Genomic DNA, 24689 nt, shown 5'->3' with positions numbered 1-24689 from the left:
CTTGAAAAGCTCGCCTGTGTGTCGCTTGTGTGTGTGTGTGTTTCTGTTTGTTGTGTCGAGCGTGATCGTTTTCATTTCAGTGACGTGAGAAAATTCTTGTTACCTTTCCAGTCTTGAGTTCTGTGCGGCAGTTTTTCCCTTCTTATTCTGTAACTAAGAGCAGGCTCTTGGCACTAGTGCATACTAATTTCTTAAAACTGGCTTTATTATTATTATTTTTTGTTGTTGTTGTTAGGGCATTCCGCGCGCGCGTATGTATGTTCTCGTCCCCAAATGGGTGAAATGTGGTATTTGAAAATGATTTCATTATTTTTTTTTTTAACCATTGCGCAGCTTATCTGGTATTTACAGTGTGAAGAGATTTTCTGTCACTTCACTGGCGTGCTTTGGTAATCAAGTGGTAGAGACAAATAGCATTGCCAATTGTTAATTTACCTTCAAAGAGTAATCTGAAATGTTGTCTTCTGAAAAAGAGAGCTGAGCACTATTATGATATGATAAGTCAGCTGGTTAATACGGCAATACATTACCGGGAAGGGGGGGGGTCGCTCTTCCAATTGGATGTGGCAAAAAAAAAAAAAAGACCCCCCCCTCCCCCACCACCACTCTCAAATTGTTTCTTAAATGATAAAATGTAGATGGCAGCAGATTGGCTTTGTTAGCCCAGACGAGCATCTGCCTATAGAAGAAGCAAAAGTACTTTTTAACACCCCCCCCCCCCCCCGTGCACAGCTGCTTCCATCATTTTAACCGCGACCCTTCGGAATATATTGTTAAACCCTGAGAAAAGTCAGGCAGATCAGTATCTCGCGAACTTCATTTCAGCCCCGCAGCCAGGATTTCATGTTGGGATATCTGGGGGGGAAGCTGTCATTGATTCATCCGTCTTCGTGTCGAGCCAGGGCTGCCGTTCGGCTTTAAACGCCACACTACCGAGCCCTTGTAATCGGTGCAGAAAAGGCACGCGCCGAAGCCGGCGTGGCGGAGTTAGATTCATTTGGACGCCCAACGCAGGGCTCGCGTGACAGGGGGATCGCAGGCGCTCCACTTGCTCTCCGGCTGGCCTTGACGTCTGGGGCATTTTCTATTGTTAGGTGTAATCCAGGCAGAGCTGCGAAGTGGCTCGAGCCGACGCGGTTGTGCAGCTTAGAGGGAGAAAAAAAACAAACAAACACAAAACAGTAGCTCGCGGGTTAGAACGTTCGAATTGGAAACTTTTAGAAATAATAACCAGTCAGAAGTTGGGGAGGGGAGGGGGAGGGGTTGCAGGTCTTAGAAGGAGAACATAAAAATGGCAAAAACCACATTCAGGGTGCGCTGCTGCCTAGGCTTCCAGCTGTTCTGGAAGTTGCTTCCTAAGTGCTGTAAATTCATTTTTTTTAAAGGCTAAAGACGCTTTGTTGAAGTTACCTTCTTATAGCTGATTAGTTCAGATAAGCTCCTTAAGGCAAATAAATCGGGGGCGCATGTTGAAGTTGTCCACCGTGATTCAAACTCATTTTGGTTATATTTTGCCTCCCCCCCCCCCCTCCATTCTTGATGCTATTAAAATATTAGAATTGCCCTGATGGATTAGCTGCTTCAGCAAATAGAGAGTTAGAAAAGGGCGATAAACAATTGACTTGTCCTTTCAGTTTCAGTTCATAAACCACTGAGTTTATACGGCGCATGTTATTATTAGTCATATTAATAGCCGGTGGCTATCCACCAAAGTAATGAATATGTAGATGAGCATAAGGAAATAAAGAATAGAGGCGTGCGGGTTTGGTGCAAACCCTGAGCGCTTCGCAGGGCGAGATAGATTCTGGGAAATGACGAAAAAGCCTTTAGCAAGTGTTCAGGCATGACTTTGGGGGGGGGGGGGGGGTTAAAGAAATACAGTAACCCCCCCTTCTTTAAATAATAGTTAAGGAAATGTGTGTGCCCGTCCTGACATACGTGTCAGTCTAATCGCTCTGAATGAAACGATGTGGCCGGCACAGGCGATCGCCTTCGGCCTGGAGTGATTAAAAAGTACTCGGGGCTAACGGATTATGGCGCGCGCCCAAACCTTCGCACTGTTTTACCAGTTGTCACAGCTGTTGGAAGAAGCGAAGGCGATTGAAGAGGGCCGAGAGGGGGGGATTGTTTGGTAAATGTAAACATGATATCCTGCAACTCGACAGAGGCGGAAAAAAAAAAAAAAAACACTGCTCAGATTTAGGCAATGGATATTGTAGTTTCCCTGGGCTTCATTTTTTTTTTCCCTGAGCCTTGGATTAGTTTTTGTTCTATTGAACATATTAAAAAGTTCCCTTAATCTACCCAAACTCTGTGCGTGCCTATAGCTACGCCATTCTATAAAAGTGGAGTGCAATATACTTTGCTTACATTTTCTTTGCCATCAGCAAAGACCAGAGCTTCGAAGGGATTATTCAGAAAATCAAGAGTAGACCTAGGTTAAAGATTGGCTCACATTTCAAGCGTTCTTTCCCACTCTGGTATATTTTTTCAGACTTTCTCATTTGCTTATCTCTTCAACTGCTGCAAAGCGTAGGCTTCCGTCTGATTCCCAAAGAAGTGTATCAGCACAGCAAGTGCGAAATCTGGGGCAAAGTTTGGGAAATGTATTTGCTGAATTAATGGGCAGCCACAGTTGATCTCAATGTTCCACAACTGCTTCGCTTTTTTAGCCTGTGGTACACCATCCTCAAGCTCAGAGAGGCTCAGGCAGGATTTGTTTGCAAGGTAAACAGTTCTTCCTAAAATACAATTGCAGAGGTAGTGCTTATATTATACACAGATTACATTATATATAAGCAGCACCATACACAACTTAATAGCTTTTAGTTTTTCTTTCAGATAGAAAATCGGGAAGTATGGTGTCTTTTAAAAAATATTTCTCATTTACTTTTCTTTACATTTTAAATAAGTGCATGAAAGTATGTATTTCTTATATATATATATATATATATATGTATGTATGCATGTGTGTTAACTATAAATATGAGTATACCACACTGCATATATCTTGTATTGCAATTTAAATAAAAATAACAGAAAATATCTGTTTATGTATAAATAGATACAACATAGGGTTACACTGTTTTATGTGTGTGCATACACTGGCTGTTGTATATCTGTAAAGGTAAGTATGTGTGTATATATGTATGTCTGTATATCATCTATATAACATCTCTATGTGTGTATTTAAGCAACTCTGAGTCTAGTCATTCAGTGGGGTTGGCTGCTCATTTCAATGTGTTTTTCTGTGTGCTCTTTTATTTACTGAGCCTGGTGCGTTGCAGTGGTAATTAACCCATGTTATTAGCAAAGCCCTGGTGGATATTCATTAATTCTCTTGAATGGCTCCATTTCATTGCTGTTTTCAAGGTATATTATCCATTTGGAAAGAGTCTTAAGTTTCTTGTGTTTTGTAGCTGTCTGCAATTCAGGTGCAAGACTGTGGAAAGTGGCAAGCTAATCATCCATTCCTAGCCACATCTTCTGGACTGTCTTACAGAAATGAGTTCAAAAGTGCTGCTGGGTCTTCTAAAGAGAAGCATCATTTTGATATTTCAGTTATTAGTGCAAAAAGATTAGAGACGGGTTGTTTGGTTTCCCTTCGCTGTCACAAGGTTTCATAGATACTTTTGATGGCCGTCCATGCAACACACTTGGGATTTTATTTTTTTTTTTTTTAAATCAGATATCGGCTAAGGGCACATTGCTTTTCCCATTTTATAAAGGAAAAATAAAACATATAACTGTTGATACTGCCAGGAGAAGAGATTGTTTCCTTTAGCAAACACTTCTTGTGCTATTAGTATACAGATCTTGCAATGGTCAAGTAAACTCATCAAGTGCCACTCTTTTCTTCTGCCTGTGAGCCAGCATTTGGACAAGAAATAAATTTGGATTAAGTACTTGGGCAGGGTCAGTTATACCTTTGTGATCTTACTGTGAATGTATATAAACACACATACATACAATACACACAGAAAGTAAAATTGTATATGTGTGTTTATAGAATATTTATATACACAATTCCTTCTGCATGTTAAAGACAACAAAATATTTAGCAGGGTTTTACTGTCTGGGAGCTCAGAAAACAAATTCAATTGTATGTCTGTTGGTACTTATAAAAGTCTGCTGCCTGTTTGGCCCACACCAAGTGGGAATACCTGTGAGGGTGACAGAAATGTTTTAATTTGCCTTGACAAATCTAGCTGGAGCTTCCTCTTCCCATTTCTTTTCAATTTTGAAAATGAGCATGAACGACAAACTTTGCTGTGGATTTGGTTTTCCACTGGGGGGGGGGGGGGTTGGCACAGGACAATAAAGCACTATGCATGTCAGAAGTGCACAACTCTCCCAGGGAAATGTGTGATTACACTGGGCCACTTTCTGTGATTTTTATCTTTTTTACATCCACTGGCCTTGTATTAAATTGTCATTGTCCTAAAGCACATGAGAGAGAAATGAATTGCAGTTCTCGACATGCTCTGACAGTGAAATATTTGGCCTCTCTGTCTCCAATCATACTTTATGTGTATGTTTGATAGTGTAGGGATGAGACCAGCAATCTCCGTAGCTTGACATTCCACTTATTACAGGCTCCTTTGCTGTTGGACTTGACTATTACATTCACTCATGCGCGCGCGCACACATACTGTACAGAGTTGTGTGTTTATATAGATAGATATACAGAGAGACTGGATTTTCTTAACACAATCTGCATATGACATGTTGTGCATGTACATATCTGTAGCTTTTTACATTTCAGTTCATAAACCATCTATATTGTCACTACTTTTTTCTTTTTCCATTAAGTAAAACAGTTTGTAAATCTTTATCACACTTTCAAGAGATTTTTTCAATTTGTGGTCATATATTTGGCGTTGGGGAGGGATTTTTTTTCTTTATTCATATTTTCTTTTTCACTTATCAAATTGTAAGGGTAACTTTTCTTTTGTGATTTTCTTTATTTTTTTTTGTCTAGGGAAACATTTTCTTGAAGGACTAGATGTATTGTTTTTTTCTTATAAAATGAAATTATATACATACATATGAGGGGGTGCTGATAAGTTCTCAGCCCAGTCAAGAAGAGAATGATGTGGATATGGTTCAATCAATGATCTGAAACAATGTCAAAACAGAGAATTTCATTTCTGCAAATTGACATTTAACAAAATATGATAACACCCTTTTCAACTACAGTAGCAAAATAATGCTCAAAATTTAGGAAGTTGGTTGGTTGGGCTGAGAACCTTTTAGTCCATTTTGTGATATGCCCAATATTTGGAAACTCCACAATTGTAGTTTGTACATATATCTTGCTGGTTTATGTATATGCAGGTGCTGCTGCCTACAAATAGTGTTTCTGTTGGAACATTTTACTCACAAGAATTTTCCTCCTCCATACTTCAAAGCTGCTTTGATTAAGAAAATCCAGCCTTTAAGAACCCCAAATCTGTTATCTTTATTATTTATTTTCTGTATAAACTTGCTATATATATATATATATACTGTATATGTATACGTATATATATTTTTCTCTACTGTTAGTTTTCCATGGGGAGAGGTTCACAACCCCACTCCCCATTATCATGTACTAAAGAAATGCAGACTGCAGGGAGAGAAACACACCCAATTGCTTACATTTCTTTTAAAACACAGGTTTCCAAACTTCCTTTTTTGTTTTAAGAGAAAAATCCCATATACCTGCAGTAAAGTTGCACCTTATTTCCCACAATAGAGTAAACTGCTGTTATGCCATGAATATACCCAATGCTACAGACATGCCTGAGATTTTAATACCATTGATAATGGCAAAAGTCCTGAATGTTTTCCTTACCATGTTATGCATCTGTTCATGCAATGCTTAAGACACTTTTTTATGGTGACACTTTTTTATGGTGAGACTTTTATTATTACCATTATTATGTACAAATGAAAAGTGGTATATTATCACTAAATCTCTTTTCATCTATATAACTTAACCATACAATAAATACACTTTATGAAACTTCAGAAAATATTAGGTAAAACAAATACATTCCAGAAGTAAAGGGTAGAAAATGTTGCTGTTTTATTCTTCTTTTGATGTTTTGCTTTTTACTCTTCCCTGCATTGTTTTTGCTCAGCTAAGATCCTGATTGCTTTCCATTGTCTGCAGTTAGGTATTACAGCAGCATCTTGTGGCCAAGAGAACAGTTTGTAGCTACCTGGAAAGTCTAATGCTACTTACTGATGAACCACAAGGTGTCACTGGCAGATAGTTTTAGAACTAACTGGTTTTCCTGGGCGCTGACTGAGTAATACTTCAGTAATACAGAGCCTCCATTAGGCAGAGAGTAAAGAACCTAAGCAAGAAATAGAATTCAGTACATGGCACCGCAGACTCTAAAGAAACTACGGGCTAGATTCACTGAACTTACCTATCGTGTACCGATGGTTTTGCGATTGTTTCCCCGACTTTAATTCTATTGTAGCTTTAAACACAAAATCATTTTCATGCATTTGTAATAGAACCTTTTGAATGTAACTTTTAAGTAGGTAAAACTGATGCCAAACATTTCATTGGTCTTTATGGCCAGCTTTCATTTCCTCCTGCCTTCTTTTGGATTCCACTGCAGGTAGAGATTTGTGTATGAACGATGCATCCTCAGGACCTGTTTAAAATATCTTAACTACATAACCTGGCATGCGGTCTGAAAATAACAGGCCATAGATAGGTAATTGCCTGATGCTTCATTAACATAACGTGGCAAGTAAAGTAAGCTGAGCCTTTATTAAACAGAGATTCTTTTTCCCAAATCAAATCAATCTGTCATGTAGTGTGTGAGCTGGGGTAGTATTGTGTGCCTATGTTCCTCTTTGCAACTGCTCATCACAAATGAAGATGAATTGTGTGCATAATAGTATACATTTGGAGAAAATTCCAACTGTTTCTTGCATCACTTACTTCATTATATTCAGTTCACTGTAAAATAAAATAAAATAGAAATACCAATTTATTGTGGGTGCAAGTGGATTATTTACACTGGAAGATAGTAGGCTGCCTCCACACATACTGTGAAAATCCAAATTCTACAAGAAGAGAAGGCTAGATTCTTTGCATTATTTCATTGAACATCAGCCACTGTGCTGCTTATTCCTCTATTCTTTCTGATAGAAAACAGAATTGCATATCTCCTTTTGCAGCATTTGGATTGGAATGACGTACTGCATGCAATGTGCTTTGGCAGTACATACCTAGAAAACAAACTAATATTAGCTGGGCTGAGGGGCATCAAATTATCATATATGGGCCAGTTAGGCTGTGTTTGATCTCACGGTTTCTGCTGAAAGCCATCGGCCGTGTAATACTTCCCTGAGTAAATAGGAAGGTTGGTGTGAGTGCTCGAAGTCTGGTGGCTTGCTGTCCCCAGAGCAGTGGTGCTACTTTTCTTTTATCCCAGGTTAACAGGATCACAGAAATAAAGAAGAGTCACAGAATATTTAGAAGAAATGAGTGTTGCAATGGTATTTTTCCTGTTCTGCCCTAGGTAGGAGGGATGGGAGGTAAGACTAGGAAAATCTCATCTTTTCCGTAAAGCTATTTTTGATATTCAAAATATCTTATATAGAGAGAAAGATGATGACGATATGGCTGAAGCTGAGCGCCATTGCAGTTCCTTTTGGAACATGAAGGACAAATGCTGAACCTTTCCCTTACCACGTCTCTGCATCCTGACATGTGGCGATGTAACAGTCCAGATAAACATGCTTCTGTGTGTTTAAACTAATTCACCTCTTGTTGGCATCTGAACATAGTGAACTGCTATACAATGGAGAATTATTAAAATATTTTAACATTTTAAATCTATTTGTTTCTTTTATAATTTAAAGTGTCCTTTAGGGGAAAACCTTGCATCGTCAGGCCGTTATACTACTGAGCATTGAATGTCCACTTATGCATGAAATTATTTAAGAATTAAACAGGAACTTCACATATCTATTATCTGACCCTTATCCATCCTGGATCTTTCATAAAACTCTTTGGCAAACACAGTTTGACTGAAAAGCCCCTACAGCAGATCCGCAAAGTTGAATCAGTTATAGCCATCGTCTTTGGGTGTATTGCATTAACGTTTAAGTGCTGTAATTTGCCAAACCTGTTGTTAGTGGATGAATGGAATATAAAATGATTATAAATAAATAGCGGTTGTGCTACCTCTCTCCCAGGAATAAGATCTTTGTAGCATGTATGCCATGTGTAATACATATGGCATATATCCAGCAAAGATGCATTTCTGAGTTTGTGATTAGACTCAGGCTTTGTTTCCACTCTTTGAATAATCGGTGATGAAATGGAAGAAACTTTTGGTGGATTTCAGAAGGCACCTGTATAACTATAACGCAACCTCTTACTGGTGGAGCTGAGCTGTGTCTTGATGGGATATTATAGAACACATTAAAGCTCTGGTTATTGAGCCAGTTTGAGTAGCTTGACTTGTTTACCTGTAAGTAAATGTGCCTGTGTGGCCCAGTATTCTTGTCTGGATTAGGCTTATTATATATTTTGCAAAATAGGGTAAAACCAAAATAAACTAGAATTATTACATTACATTACATTACTGATCAAATGGAAATACTCCTGCAAAAGCAGAATGTCAGAATTAAGACAGATTTACCTAGGTTGTAAACCAGGGCAGAGTTTGCAAGAGATAAACTCCCTTTCCCCACACCTCCTTGGTTAAAATTACAGAAGTATATTTTTTCGATGAAACAGGAACAATTCCAAAATTGTCATCAATTTGCCTGTCCTTTTTTTTCCGACGCCGCACAAAAAGTTAAATATCTCTCTGCGTTTTGGATTTTACCAAGAAGATGTGTGTATTCCTTTTCAAATAAAGACTTTTTTTTTCCTACTGACCTCACCTGTAAGGTGGGAAAATATCTTAAAACTGAATTTTAGAAGGCTGTCTTGCACTTATGAGGTACCAGTTTGATAACTGTTCAAAGGTACTCATGACAAACAGCACTATGTTTAATAGAATACAGATATAGATTTTTTTTTGTAATGTTAGATTCAAATAGGTAAATATCAGCAATAAATATAATATTACCTGTGGTTCAGGAAGAAAACTGAAATAGGCCTAGGCCATTCTGAAGAATTTGAAAATCCTCAGCAGACTTCTTTAGATTGTATTTTAATGCCCCACCAGTGCTGGGTTTTCTGTTGATACAGTATGGTTTATTTCACTAGCAGTGTAAGCATTCTTGGCACTGTTTTCAGATCAGTAGCTAACCTAGCAGAATAGATGTTTTGAAGTGGCATGTAATGCCACGACTCTGCAACTGTTCCCATGAGCCATCAGAAGGCTTAAGTGGGAATTCCAATAACTGAGCAGAGCCAGCTTGGGCTGCACATCCTCTCACTATTGCTATGTCATATTCAAGATTCAGGCAGTCCTGTTGGTGGCTGCCATTAATCTGAATGACACCTGTCCCATCAGTCATGAGAAGGGCAGTGTTGCAGATGGAGACGCAACACTTCTGGGCCGAATTATGCAGCAGCTCACACTTGGTTTAATGCATGCAATTGTTCTCGGGTAAAGCTGGGGGGATGGCTCATTTCTGCTTTTCCAAGAGCAAACAGATGCATGAGGTAGGGTCAGTTGGTGACACGTGACTGACTTTTCTGTCTGTCGGAGGTCAGCAAAGAGAGGATGGGAGAAAGAAAAAAAAAAAAAAAAGCTTGTCCACACAGTAGCTTAGCTTGTGAATTCTTTCCAAGCGAAAGCATTTTGTACCTAACCTTTTTCAACAGGACACACATTTCCTGCCACCAGAGCTCAATTGCTGAGCCTTCCAAGAAAGCATTTAACCCTTAGAATAATGTGTGGCATTTTCCAGTGAAATGCCAGGTGTAGCCACTTTATTTGTTGTTCTAAATATCTGGTTGCAAGGGCAACTTATTGAGTGTTGTGGTAGCCGTACGGGTCCACTAGAGAAAGAGTTTCTCTGCAGGTTGAGATACTTTGTATTGACTCTGTGTTGGAATTTTCCAAATTCGAGAAGAACTGTACACGTGATATCTCGAGACCCCCTAGGCCCTTTCTTCAGATGGGTAGATTTAATAAGGGAAGTGTGTTTTTGTTTTGCTAGATCTTAGCTGTGACTTAAATTTGTGCACATATTTTCCCCTTCTAAACCAAGGAGGTAATAAAAAGTTAATATCTCTGCGTGTGTATATGCGCGTGTGTGTCCAGAATTCTGCTTTGCATAATCATAATGAATCAATCGGACTTTATATTCAAGATGCAATTCTGTTCAGCTAGAAGAGAATGAGTTCCATGCTGACACAAACATCATAATTAGTTTAAGGGGGATTTTGTTCCCCACATGGATAAAACAGATTTCCATTTAATACACTAAGTCGCTCATTGGGTATTTATTTTTCTGCATTTGACAGATTACTTTTATCCTATAAACAGTATTTTCTGCTTGGAAGTGAATTCTATGTATGCTTCAGCAATGAATATCTCAAAACAACATTGAAACATTTTAAAGCTTGATTAATCTTAAATTATGCTTTCCAAATGCATATTTTCTACTCAGATATTATACTTGTAATTTTTTTTTTTTTTTAGATTTTTAGCTGAATGGCTGTACAACGCATTCTTGATTGTTATTAGTAACACATCATGCTCCAAAGTATTTTAATAAGATCAGGTTTAAAAAATCATGAAGGAAACTTTGATCACCATGTCTCCAAAAACAAACAAACAAAACTCTATAAAGCTTGTTTTCTGTATAACTGTCAAAATATGACCAATTTCAGTAAAGTTAGTGATATATCATCCTGAATAAATTTGCAATAAGCCTACACTCACACTACCACCTCACCTATATGAAGGGATCTTTAACTGTTGCAATGTTTTCTTCAGTGCAAACTGATCAGACCCTGCTGCTTCCTGGCTGGCGATCAGTTGAGCCCATTTCTCACAATTTCTTCAAAACATATTCTACACTTAGGGGTCCTTTTATTAAGGTGCCCTAAATGCTAAGGTGCCCATAGAATGGATGTCTTGGCATTTAGCACACGCTAAATCGGTTAGTGCGCCTTAATAAAAGGACCCCCCTAATCTCTTCTAACTTTTTTCTGGAAACTCTTGTACCAGTTTGTGAGAAACATAACCATTCTCCAGTTACAAATTTTTAATAAGGATCAGATCCTACTGACTGAAAACCATGGTAACTATGGGGTCCTTTGATCAAGGCGCAGTAGGGGTTTAACGCACGGAATACCGCACGTTAAACTGCCTGCCGCGCTAACGCCTCCATTGACGAGGCATTAGTATTTTGGCTTGTCGCGGGGGTTAGCGCGTGATGAAATGTCCGCCGCGCTAACCCCCGTAGCGCACCTTGATAAAAGGAGTCCTATGTTTAAAGCAAAATGGTATCTGCCCATATCATGATAATAATTGCTAGATGTTGACGTTGTTGAGGTGAGGTGCTAGCATAAGCTTACTGCAAAGTTATTCAGGATGATATATCCCAAATACTATTGAAATTGGTCAAGTAATGACAGTCATACAGAAAACAATCTGTGTATAGTGTTTTGGTTTTTTTTTAACATAGGCCTTTTATACAAAGCATTTATCGCTGGCCGGCGAGGTAAATGTCCTGAAGCCCATAGGGATATAAACGGCTTTTGCTGCGTGGCACTTGATAGTGCTACTTTGTAAAAGGAGACCATAGTGTAGTTCAATAGATGATGGAATTGCTGTTGGTATTTGTGGTTCTTGGTGGTCTTATTTAGTCCAAAATATCTTCACAAGTAAAATCCTTTAGGGTTCCTATTACAAATTTTTAGGAAAATGTGGCCTAGCGTACCTTTGGTCCCATACACTAAAGTCACTTTCTACCACAACAGTAAAACGGCTAATTTATCATTCTTTAACTTAATGGCCATTAGCATGTGGCCATTAAAAAAATAGATTACTGCATTCGCATTTACTGACCCTTATTTTGTGGAGTGTAACGGCTCATGCGCTAAGCTTCGCGCTAACTGATCAGTCCTGGCATGCTCCTTCTGCCTTAAAAATATTTTTTGCTCACTAATCTCTGACATACTGTATGACTTCCCATAGTGAGCCATTTCAAACCGCGATAAGTACACACTAGCACGTACCATAGCTTAATAAAAGGACTCTAACAAACACTAGAAAAAAAAAGACCACTCTGAAGAGTCCAGTTTTTCTTTGTTGCATGATGCCTTGTAATGCGAGCAGTTTCCATTTATTGACCAGGTTTATTATTTTTTTGTTTTAATTTTAATAACCCTTTTGAGGAATTTAAGAGCATCTTTGTACAAGCATTTTCATTTTTTTGTCATTTTTATCTAGCATTATAGGGTCTATGGGCTAGATTCACTAAATTTACTGATCCTGTAACGACGATCGCAAAACCAGTTTTACTGGTTTTGCGATTGTACCCTGACCCGATTCAGTAAACAGCTTCTTAATCAATCTCCTATCTGATCTGATCCACCAATGCAAATGAGGGGAAATGGAATGCAAAAGTAGGAAGTGATCGATTCACTAAGCAGAAGAAACACCGAAAAGAAGCGACTGCAGAGGACCAGTCACTTATTATCCTTGCCGACTCTCCTGCCCAGAAATATGAGTATTGAGGTTACAACCCCATATAAAACAACCATTAAAATTAAAAATAAAACTGTAAAATAACTTTACATATGCGTATGAATTCATTCCTGCTTTATATTTTGTAAAATGCGCATTGTGAGCCCGTGGTTTTAACCCGACATAACTAGTGTTGATGATGAGTCTCTGTCAGCAATTTATGGCTAAAGATCATAGGGCCTCTATTGTATAAGCACTTAATAGGGGAATTTGTGTGTTCTAAAAACAGTATGGCAGTTTAACAACACACACTAATTTTCATGTTAACTGTCTAACTTAGAACTGGGAGGTAATAGGTAAGGATTGCGTGTTATCTGTTAATCTGATGAGAGTTAACACCAGCAGAATAGGTGCAGATAACTGAGTTACATTATCTGCAATACAGTTAATGCACAGTGAAGACTTTTTCTGTACGTTAACCATATGGGAAGATACTGGCAATGCTCCCAACAGTTAACACACAGGTTCTGCAGTAACACAGTGTACCACAGTTTAGTAAACAGACCCCTATGTACTTTTTTTTTAAGCTAAAATTAGCCATGACTGTTCCTTCAATACTGGTCGCTGCTTCTTTCTTTCATTTTACTTACCGTAAGTTTTATCAATGCACACTACATGAAACATGCTGAAATTAGGCAGCAGTGAGAATAGGGGTTGTGTCCGATTATGAGGGCCTGCATTTAGTTGGATGGGTTTATCTGATAGCCAGACTGAAGGAAAGAGGAGTGGCTCTTATTGCACCCCCCTCCCTCTAAAAACTGGGCTGTTCATACACCTGATAAGATTGAGAGCACTTTCAAAATGCAGATATTATTTTTCTAGGGAAAGCATAATTGCCTCCATTGGCACCAGCTTATCAGTGGTGTGTGTGTGTGGGGGGGGGGGGGAGACACAAGCAAAGGTGCCAAAGCTCTTTGCTTTAACAAAAGTAAACATTTTAGATATTTTGGGATCTGTATTTTCCACTGAAGTTCAATAGCATGGCCCCTTTTTGGAATGTACCATAATGAGTTGTGCTATTTTAGCATAAGGTCTTATTGGATAAAATAGAACCCTGTGCTAAAATAGCACGATTTGTGGTAAAATAACCCATCTTAACAGTAGCACACATTGTTGAATTCCCCCCTAAAGGCTAGATATGCTAAATATTTCCCATAGATAGGCCTGTCATGTTTTTATTTTTGTGTCTATGAGAAAAGACCTTATTGAATCAGGCCCAAAATGAAGTTTGAGATGGGATAGGTATAGCAGAAACCTAATTCTAATCTAGTAGAATATTGTTTTGCTAATAATAAAAAAAAATGTATAGATCACATAGGGAAGACACATTTGTCTACAGACATCTTTTTTTTTTTCTTCAGGTTTTCTGATTTCTTTATTTTGTTCCAATCAGTTTCCTCTCTCTTGTGTCTCATTAATTATTTTTCTTCTCTTTTCAGTGCTCTTAATTCTCTGGCCATTCATTTTCTGATGCTTAGTTTTCTCTCTCTTTCTATGTTGCTCATTTTTCTTAATTTTGTGCTTGAAAATATTCTATTCAGATTTGATAAATGATGGGGCAAAAGTAGATTGATTGATTTTGGATTACTATTGATTGCTCTCAATGAGATCGCCCTGACACACTCAAATCAATACAATTCGATTAGGCAACCCTCCCCCCCAACCCCGATTCAATATGCTTGAGCCTGACTGCGATTTCAAGAACATAATCTCTACCAGCTGAATAATAGACCAGTATCCTCCTTAAATAAAGCTCATATTTAATCTTTCATTCTCTAAAATTGCTTTTGCAAGAAGTTGTTTTTTTTTTTTTTCACTTCCATAGTCTGGTCTTCCTATACCAGTAAGGTGACCATTTTATTGGAATTTTGGAATTTTTAAGGCCAACTTCTTGGGACAAAATAATTGATGTACGTGGTCATACAACATTTTGCTTACACTGGTGATCTAAAGGGACTGCATTGCTAATGAAGATGCCGGCTGAAAACATGCCTTAGCACATCTACATTATAGGCGCCACTCAGCGTAGTTGTCAATCAACTGCTAGGCGCCATTTATAGAATCATGTCTAATGGTGGCTAGACATAGATGCTGCTCTATTAGGCCAGTTTTTCACTAGCTTAATTTGGTGGCGCCTGTCGGCCAACTAACGACGCCTAACTCAACCACTTCTATTTTCCGCCTATAAACATGCCTACACTTTAGCATAGGTGTTGCTAGGTGGCATTAGGCATGGAAGGGCAACTCCACATAGGCGTCTCTAGGCATCTTAAAAGTTTGGCGCAAAATCTTAAATTGCTTAATTTTTTTTTTTTTTTTTTGATTGGCTGATAACCAGCACAGCCAATTACCATGTCAATTAAAAAATGAAGTTTGGCACAGATCCCAAACATAGGCATCATTATATAGAAGCAATTAGGGTACCTAATATAGCCACCGTTTAAAGAATATGGCCCGAAATGCACAATGCATAAATGTGAGAATCAAAGTAGAGTGAGACAGCTTTAAAATTGCTCCCGAAAGAAGTTTCCAAGTTTTATTTAAAATTTGATATACCGCTTAAAAGATTGTCTAAGTGGTATACAAAGTCATGAACAGATAGTCAGATACAAGAGTTGCATTTTCAGAAAAGAGCAGTGATATTCCTTTCACCTTGAGCAAGAGGAACGTCATTCAGGTCATCACAAAACCCTGCTGCTCCAGTAACTTTGCTAAAATAGCAGCTGACAGCTGTTTTGATATATGCTCACATGCTGACAACTTTCCAGTTTTTTCTCCAAACCAAACACTAGGCCATAGGTCATAATGTGTAGTATTTTGCCTCCCTCCCCCCTTTTACAAAACCGTAGCACGGCTTTTAGTGCCAGCTTTGGCAGAAACAGCTCCGACACTCATAGGAATTCTATGAGTGTTGGAGCTGTTATTGCTGCGGCTGGTGCTAAAAAAATGTACTACGGTTTTGTAAAAGGGGAGGGGGTTGGTGCATTAAATTTTTTAGTCAACATACTCTGCATATTATAGGACAATGAAATTAAAAAAAAAAAAAAAGAATGCAGAACATTCCAGCAACAAATGATAAATTGTTCACATTTCCCCATCATGGAGATTTTTCCCTCTTTCTCACTCTGAGATTTTCAAGGACGCATTTAGACAGGATATTCCCCTGAAAGAAAAATAAAAAATGAAATGGTAGGATAAAATGTGCAATTCCTTCAACATATAGACTAGTTTTATTACAAGAAATTAATTTGCCCCCTTTTACAAAATCGTGCTAGCGTTTTTAACACTGGTCATGGCAGTAACAACTCTGACGTTCATAGAATTCCTATGAGCGTCGGAGCTGTTACTGCCATGACCGGCGCTAAAATTCACACTATGGTTTTCTAAAAGGGGGTAAATATACAAAAATTTAAAATTCTTCTTTCAGGAATCATGTTTCAAACAAGATATACCAGCATTATTGCATAGATTTAGAATTTTGCTTAAAAAATTAATAGTGTGCCTATTTTTATACTTATTTTAATGCTTGTAAGAAACATAGAAAGAAACATAGAAATATGACGGCAGAAAAGGGCTATAGCCCATCAAGTCTGCCCACTCTACTGACCCATCCCCTTAGTCTATGCCCTAATAACAATTCCTTAACTCAATCTTCGTAGGGATCCAACATAGGCATCCCATTTATTCTTAAAGTCTGGCATGCTGCTTGCCTCGATCACCTGCACTGGAAGCTTGTTCCAATGATCCACCACTCTCTGTGAAGAAATACTTTCTGGAATCGCCATGAAATTTCCCGCCCTTGAGTTTGAGCGGATGTCCTCTTGTGGCCGAGGGTCCTTTGAGAAAGAAAATATCATCTTCTACCCCTACACGTCCTGTGATGTACTTAAATGTCTCAGTAATGTCTCTCCTCTCCCTACGTTCTTCGAGAGTGTAGAGCTGTAATTTGTTCAGCCTCTCTTCGTACGAGAGACCCTTGAGCCCTGCAATCTTCCTGGTGGCCATCCGCTGAACCGATTCAATTCTGCGCACATCTTTACGGTAATGTGGCCTCCAGAATTGTACACAGTATTCCAGATGAGGTCTCACCATGGCCCTGTACAACGGCATTATGACCTCAGGCTTCCGGCTGATGAAACTTCTATTGATACTACCCATCATCCGCCTTGCCTTGGATGAAGCCTTCTCCACTTGATTGGCAGCTTTCATGTCTGCACTGATGATTACTCCTAAATCTCGTTCTGCTGATGTCTTAGTTAAAGTTTCTCCATTCAAGGAGTATGTCCTGCATGGATTTCTGCTTCCAAGGTGCATGATCTTGCATTTCTTAGCGTTGAAGCCTAGCTGCCAGGTCGAGGACCAACTTTCCAATGCAAGCAGGTCCTGCTCCATATTATTCTTCAAATTGCATTCACCTATTAGGTGCATTAAAGGAGTATAAACTATTTCTCTACATACAAACACCATACTTCATTTTATTAAAGTGCTTTAAATTTTATAGACATAAAAAAATATATGAATGCACTTACCTAATAAAATCAATATCTATTCCAACTACCAGGAGACTTTTAATCTGACATAGAACTGTGTTTCGCTTCTGCTGCTTCAGGGATAAATCTCCTGCAAACATAAAATTCTGATATTAGTTTTCAATTAAACCTCACTACTTCTCCACTTCAGGCACATTGAAGCTCCTTTGACTATACCGTGGTAAAACGTTTAGTTATGGCTTAACACAGGATTGTACTGCTCAGCCACATCTTTTAAGGCTGCGCCTATTGGGATGTTCCCATTCTTTTCTATTTTAGGTCATACGCGAACATTCAGATTAACTTGCAGTACTTGCTTCAGATTAACAAAGAAGCATTTAGGCCCTGATTCTATAAAAACCACCTACTGTTAAGTGCCTAGATTGGCACGCCTAGCCGATCTAGATGCATAACTTAATTTTTTAATTGGTTCAATCTGTGCTGGTAATTGAACAGCACCATTTAAAACTAATTAATAGAAATAATTTTCCAGTAGGTGTCTAATTCGGTAGGCGTGATGTAGGCATCTACACCGAGACATTTACTAGTACCTACCCAAAAGGTAGGCATGGTTAGGGGTGGATTTGGAGTGTGGAATAAATGCTGATATTTTAGGCCAAGAAAACTCTGGCCTAATATACCAGTGCCTAGGTTTCAGATGCAATTTAGGCGCCATTAGGTACAACTCTATAAATGGTTCCTAACTTTGAATGACATGTGGTAGGTGCCGTTTTCCTAGGTGTCTACTGATTTAGGTTCTGTTTATAAAATCAAGCTTTTGATGCTTCCTATTCAGGAGGCAGTAAGTGCTTCTGTGTTAACTATGCGTTATCCAGCTAAAAGGCAATTCTGTAAGCTGTTGCCTAACTTTAGCTCTAATAATGTACATAGGGCTAGATTCACTAAGAAAACCGATCGTGCACCGATCGGTTTGCGAGCCCTTTGCGACCCAATTTCCCTCTGACCCGATTCACTAACCTGTGTACCAATCCAATTCCGATCCGTGCATGCAAATGAGGGGAAACGGCATGCAAAGTAGGCAGGGATACGATTCACTAAACAAATCTGGGACGCCAACTGGGCTGGCCGATCAACACAAGCAACTGGTGGGGACCAGTCGCTCACGACCTTTCCTGTTCTCTGCCGACTTCTCCTGCACTTTTCAGCCCGACTTCAGCCCCGACTCTCCTCGCCCTGGCATGCCCTTTTCAGCCCCGACTCTCCTCGCCCTTTCCTGCCCTTTTCAGCCCGACTTCTCCTGCCCTTTTCAGCCGACTCTCCTCGCCCTGTCCTGCTCTATTCAGCCCAACTTCTCCTCGCCCTGTCCTGCCCTATTCATCCCAACTTCTCCTGCCCTTTTCAGCCCTGACTCTCCTCGCCCTGTCCTGCCCTATTCAGCCCAACTTCTGCTGGCCTTTTCAGCCTGACTTCAACCCCAACTCTCCTCTCGCTGCCCTGTGCCCCGGCTCACTGCCCTGACTCTCCTGCCCTTCCCCCGCAGTGCGAACCTGTGGTTTTAACCTGTGGGTTTAAAGCGGGTTAAAACCACGGGCTTGCGAAGTAGTAGTAAAAAAACAGAAAAAAGTAGCTTGCAGCTCCCTAAGCATGCGCATACCATCTACAGATGGTCTGTGCATGCTTCAGGATCACTCACTAGCGATCGGTGTGGTCGGTGGAGTGCGTTCCTCCAATCGCCCCCATTTGCATGCTGAGCTTTGATGAATTGGTCGGCCTGTTGCGGATCGGCCACGTAGAGGCAGGTTAGTGAATCTAGCCCATAGTTCATAAAATGCTAGAACTTATATGCACAATTGGCACCAGTAATTGAGATTTACATTCGAAAGTACTATGTGCTAGTCTGTAACACTTAGGGGCCCCTTTTACAAAGCTGTGGCAAAACGTGGCCTTAGAATGCCTTATGCAGGTTTTTCTCATGTGCTAAAGCCACTTTATTTCATAGCTAGAAATTGGAAATTTTTTTTTGTTTTTGACATTAAAGGCAATGCACTAATGTTGCCATTAGCGCATGGGCCTTTACCACTCATTTTGTAGTTGGTAAGGGCTCATGCACTAATAGTGTGCTAATCATTTAATATGCAGAAATGCTGAAGCACTTTAAAGATAAGATTAAAATGTAGGTGACAAGTAAAGTTCAAGTTTCCAAGTTTATTTAAAATTTTTTAGCCCACCCTAGGGAGAACCTTCAGGGCAGCTTACAATCAGTAAAATAACAATACAATATACATTAAAATACCCCATACATAATACATAAAATTAGGGTTCACGAGTCTGTGCTGTACATCATACCCATGAGCTTGCTTGAATTTTGCTGAAGCACCAGAAAGGTAGAGCTCTCAGGGATATGAAAAGGGGGCACTCTAGACATACTCTCTGAGCAAGCAGAAAGGAATATTCAGGGTAAGCCAGGCTTGCTTCACAGCATGGGTTTATTATGTAACTCGACAAGCTGCTTAAAAATTGACTTTCTGGTTGGAAACTCTGCTTCCTAATCATCACAGGTACTTTGCTGTGCTGTGTTAGAATGATACAGATGCAGCCCGTATACAACTGGTCTAGGCAGGTATCCCATGGCCCTGCTTTCTGCAAGTAATCAGGTGTGTGGCTGATGACTGTGCCTGCATCCTTTCCCCTCAGGAGCATACTGGCCACAAAGATTTCACAAGTTGATTTAGCATATCAGTATCAGTATAACGTTCTGTTTTGTTTTTCAAGCTAATGTACTTTTTCAGCAGCAAGACACGTTTTTGAACCAGACTCTACTAAAGGGTTTTTGAGGGTAATTATATAACAGGTTGCCTGGGTTGAGAGGCTAAGTAGGCATTTATTTTGAGGGTATTTTATAGACACACGAACACCATTGTGTCTTTATCAAATAACATCACAGAAACTGTGGCCATATATACTTACATTAGCTCATGACCTGGTTAACTCCTGAATTCATATATAGGGCTAGATTCACTAAGCCCACCGATCAAGTCCCGACCACTTAGTGACCCCATTGTGACCCGATTTTCCTCCAACCCGATTCACCTCTGTCCCTATCATCCTCTGATCTGCGCATGCAAATGAGGGGGAATGGCATTCAAATGTAGGCAGACAGCGATTCACTAAAAAAAAAAATGAGGGACACCGACTGGGCTGACCGATCAAAAATAAGCAACTGCTGAAGACCAGTCGCTCAGGTCCTTTCCGACTGCCCTGCCTTCTGCCGCCCTGCTCTCTGCCCTGCTTTTCTGCTCTCTGCCCCGATCTCCTGCTCTCTGTCCCGACTCTCCTGCCCTTCTCCGCAGTGCAAGCCCGTGGTTTTAACCCACAGTTTTAAAGCGGGTTAAAACCACAGGCTCAAAAGTGAAGTTAAAAGGAAAAAAAAAATTGCTGCTTTTGTAAGCATGCGCAGACCATCTACAGGCAAAGAAGATGGTCTGCGCATGCTTCAGGATCGCTCACTAGCGATCCGTGTGGTTGGAGGGGGGTGTTCCTTCAATAGCCCCAATTTAAATACTGACCCATTGTGGATCAGTCGGCCTGCTGCGGATCAGCCACGGATCGGGCATGATTGGCAGGTTAGTGAATCTAGCCCATAGTGTCCAATTTTGTGCATGTACCCAAGATGAATGCTCAAATTGTTTGAGTACTGAGCCCTTAATTATCAATAATTGGGTGCTAACAACCAATTATTGAAGTTAATTAGCACTCATTAAAGTTTACACACCCATCTGGTTGCATGCTGTTCTTTAAGGCATGTCACCTAATTCAACAAGAGTGTAACTGAAAAGGGTATATGGCCATGGGTGTGGCCTCAGTTTGCCTAATTTGGGCACCAGCATTTACACCAAGTTTCAGTAGGTGTAAGTCTGGCACCTAAAGTTAGGTGTGGGAATCAGTATACATGTTATTCTCTGAAGGGTGCACTATAGAATAATGCTTAGCACCGATTTTTCTTGATGCCCACTGGCTTCCATTTGAGGCCCAAGTATTACAGTGGTACCTTGGATTACGAGCATAATCCATTCCAGGAGAATGCTCGTAATCCAAAATGCTCGTTTATCAAAGTAAAGTTCCCCATAGAAAATAGTGGCAACAGCAACGATTCATTCCAGAACCCGGGGTCTGTACCTGTCGGGTGCCGGGTGCTGCAGCGCCGTCTCCATCCGCCTCCTCTGTCTGTCATCCAAAGAAGAACCCCACAGTGCCGCTTCAGGGGGATGCCTCTAATGTCCGCCAGCCGCCGGAGAACCCCGCAGTGCTGCTTCAGAAGGATTCCTCCTCCGTCCGCCAGCCAGCCCTCCACTTCGGATGCCCCTCGCATGCTGGAGAGCCCCCACCTGATCCCGTGCCGCCCCACCTGCACGCCGCGCACGACACGCACAACGCTGATGATTGACGCTGTGCGTGTCACTCGCAACGCGCAGGTGGGATGGCACCCGGCCACACAGGCCCAGACAGAGGTCCTCCAACCTGCGGAAGGCACCCGACGTGGAAGGCTGGCTGGAAGACGGAAAGGAATCACTCGAAGCGGTGCTTCCTGGACTGCAAGTGCTCGTTTATCGGGGCAGTGCTCAGATTGCGAGTCAAAAGTTTGCTGAGTGTTTTGCTCGTCTTGCAAAACACTCGCAAACCGGGTTACTCGCAAACCAAGGTTCCACTGTATTTAAATTTGGGACCCTTTGTTATAAAGCTTTATATGGGCAGGCACCTGAGTATTTATTGGATCAATTTACTTTTTTTAAAATAGATTGCTCATTATGAGTTACTTCTCTTTTTGTGTTTCTTTCTGTTCGAGGTAGCATTTATTTATTTTTGTTATGCATTTCAAAATTACTTCACAAGACAATTTCTTGTTACAAGAAACCCAGAAACCAACAATATTACAGGGGAAATTATAATCAAAATCAAACACACAATAATTTGTATCCTTGCTTAAACCTCAATTAGTGGGGAGTGGACAAAAGTAAATAAAAAGAGTTTAATTAAATTCAATCTTATCACTAGGAAAAGGCTTAATGTGATCCCTTTTGTGTTTTTCTAATCCCAAATTTTTAATCTTTTATAATTTTCTTCAAATCAAGGAAGTCCTTCAGTTGTTCTGGGAAATAAAAAACATATTTAGGGCTCCTTTTACTAAAGTGCGCCAGCGGTTTTGGCATGCGCTAGACGTTAACGCCTCCATAGAGCTTGCGTTAGTATTTTTCATTTAGTGCGGGGTTTGCGCGTGCTAAAAACTCTAGCGCACCTTAGTAAAAGGAGCCCCTAGATCCCGCATAGCGAACCAGGCATTTACAGGGATAAGCTAACAAAAAAGTTGCTCCTAGTTTAATAGTTCCTTGTCTTAGGAATAGAAACATTTTTCTCTGTTCCTGTGTAATCTTTGCGACGCCTGGATAATCCCAAATTTTTTGACCTCCAAAAAGAAGATGAGAATTTTTAAATTAAGGTCTTAACACCATATTCATGTCATGTTCAAAGAAAAATGATACAAGCAACGTTGTTCTCTCAGAAACATCAGCAATAGATTGTCCCAAAATCTCAGATATATTAGCAAGATCAATCTGTGCTTCCTCTTAATTTCCTTTTTTTTCCCCAACTCCTTAAGGGCCTTTTTTTGTAGGCAAATAGTATATTTTACTTATTGGAGGAATAGAGTCTAAAGGAATTTTTAGATTTTCCATTAAATACCGCTGAAAAAGGTCAATATGCATTGCCTCTGGAGTTTTTGGGAAATTCAACAAACGGAGATTCAACCGTCTATTATAATTTTCCAATTGTTCAAATTTCCTAAGGAAAATCTGGTTTTCTTTTATCACAGCAACTTTAAACTGTTGTATATGTTGAATTTCTTCCTGCATTTGTCTGACCCGGCTTCTGAGATCTTCTTTCACAAATTTTACAGGCTTAGTTAGGTTATCTGCCTTGCTTGCAATTAATGTTACCCCCTCAACCGATTTAGAGACTTTAGATTTCAGCCACTGAAGGACTTGCCATATCCGATATCTTCGTGGGAGTAGCAAAAACCTCTACTTCCTAGCTCTGATTCCTCAGCATTACTGATGCTGACTCAGTACTCACGACTCTTCTGCAACACATCATGTGGCATTCCTGAAAAAAAAACAAAAAACTCAGGAAAATTGTATATTAAGGTAAGAGTAGCCACAAGCTCTCTGACCGTTTTCACAGCAAGTTCACACCGCTGCCATCTTGGCCACACCCGAAAAAAAGATGAGGTAGCATTTATAAGAAGTTCTTACGACAATTGTTTGCCTATCAGGCAGCCAGTTGGGATAAGGAGCTACATATTTTGTTTGTGTTGTCGTGTTCATATATACATTTTAGAAAATTATTAAAATCAACTTTATTTGTGAGGTTTTTAGGAAATTAATATAAATAATGGTTATTTTGTAGGTCACTTGGGTTGCACAGTCTCTTAGCTCTGTAAACTGCATTGATCTGAAAGGTTTTGCGGTCTAGAAATGTAATGTAATTTCTTCCCTAAGTGTACATGGCTCAAGTATGCACGTGGAGGGGCATAATCAGAAAATACGTCTTAAGTCCATTTTGGGTCTAAGTCGCTAGTTGCCCAAAGTTGGACATGTCAAAAGTACCATTCTCAAAAAATACGTCCAAAATATTTCTTTTTTTTTGAGAATCGTCTATTTCTACATCCAGCTGTTTGATTGTCCAGACAGCTAAGTCGCCTATCTTTATACCCCATTCTCGGCCAAAAATTTGTCCAAGTCAAGAACGCCTAGAATAAGACCTCTTGGACCTTTTGGTCAGCAAAGTGATGGACTGGCCACCCAGACATGGCAACAGAGTAGTGGGGCATCTTACAAGACACTCCTATGAATTTCACAAAAAGGGTGCCACATAAACATCTCGCCACAACTCCCTTATAGGTCATGTTCAGCCCCCCAAAATCACATGTCTACCACCCCAATAGCCCTTATGGCTGCAGGTGTCATCTCTATGGAAGTACAATAAGGTTTGGGGAGGTTTTGGGGGGTGCACATGTTTCAACATGAATGCAGTGATTAGAGTGGCTTATGGGCCTGGGTCCTCCTCTCTATAGTTCACTAGCCCACCTTCTGGACTACTTAAGCAACCTCTGTGCAGCTGCACTAGGCTTTCCTATACCAGGTGTTGATGTTCTGGAGGCAGGTATGTACGTTTTTATTCTGATTTTTATGGTATTGTGTGTGTGTGTGGGGGGGGGCAGTGATCACTGGGGTGTGTGGAGGTCTGTACTTTGTGTCTGCGGTGGTTATCTGGTCACTTTAGATACTTTTTGGGCATTTAGACCTATTTTTAGATCGCCTGTCACTACACTTTCCCCACCGCATTTGCAGTGATAGGGGAACAGCATGGCAGCGAATACAGAAAAACTTTTTGTATGTTATTTGTGGTTTTTCTATTAAAAAAACCCCCAAAACTAAAAAAGACACAAAACCGCAAATAACCTGACCTGCAA

At 40.0% G+C, this 24689-nt stretch overlaps 1 protein-coding gene across 6 annotated transcripts in view; it reads left to right on the top strand.

The window, feature by feature from the left end:
• ESRRG (estrogen related receptor gamma) overlaps positions 1 to 24689 on the top strand; it is a 1015505-nt gene that overhangs the window by 561116 nt on the left and 429700 nt on the right. The window lies entirely within an intron of this gene.

Source organism: Geotrypetes seraphini, chromosome 3 (assembly GCF_902459505.1).
Source record: "Geotrypetes seraphini chromosome 3, aGeoSer1.1, whole genome shotgun sequence".
NCBI classification, from domain to species: Eukaryota; Metazoa; Chordata; class Amphibia; order Gymnophiona; family Dermophiidae; genus Geotrypetes; species Geotrypetes seraphini.
This window is presented reverse-complemented; position numbering and strand designations above follow the sequence as displayed.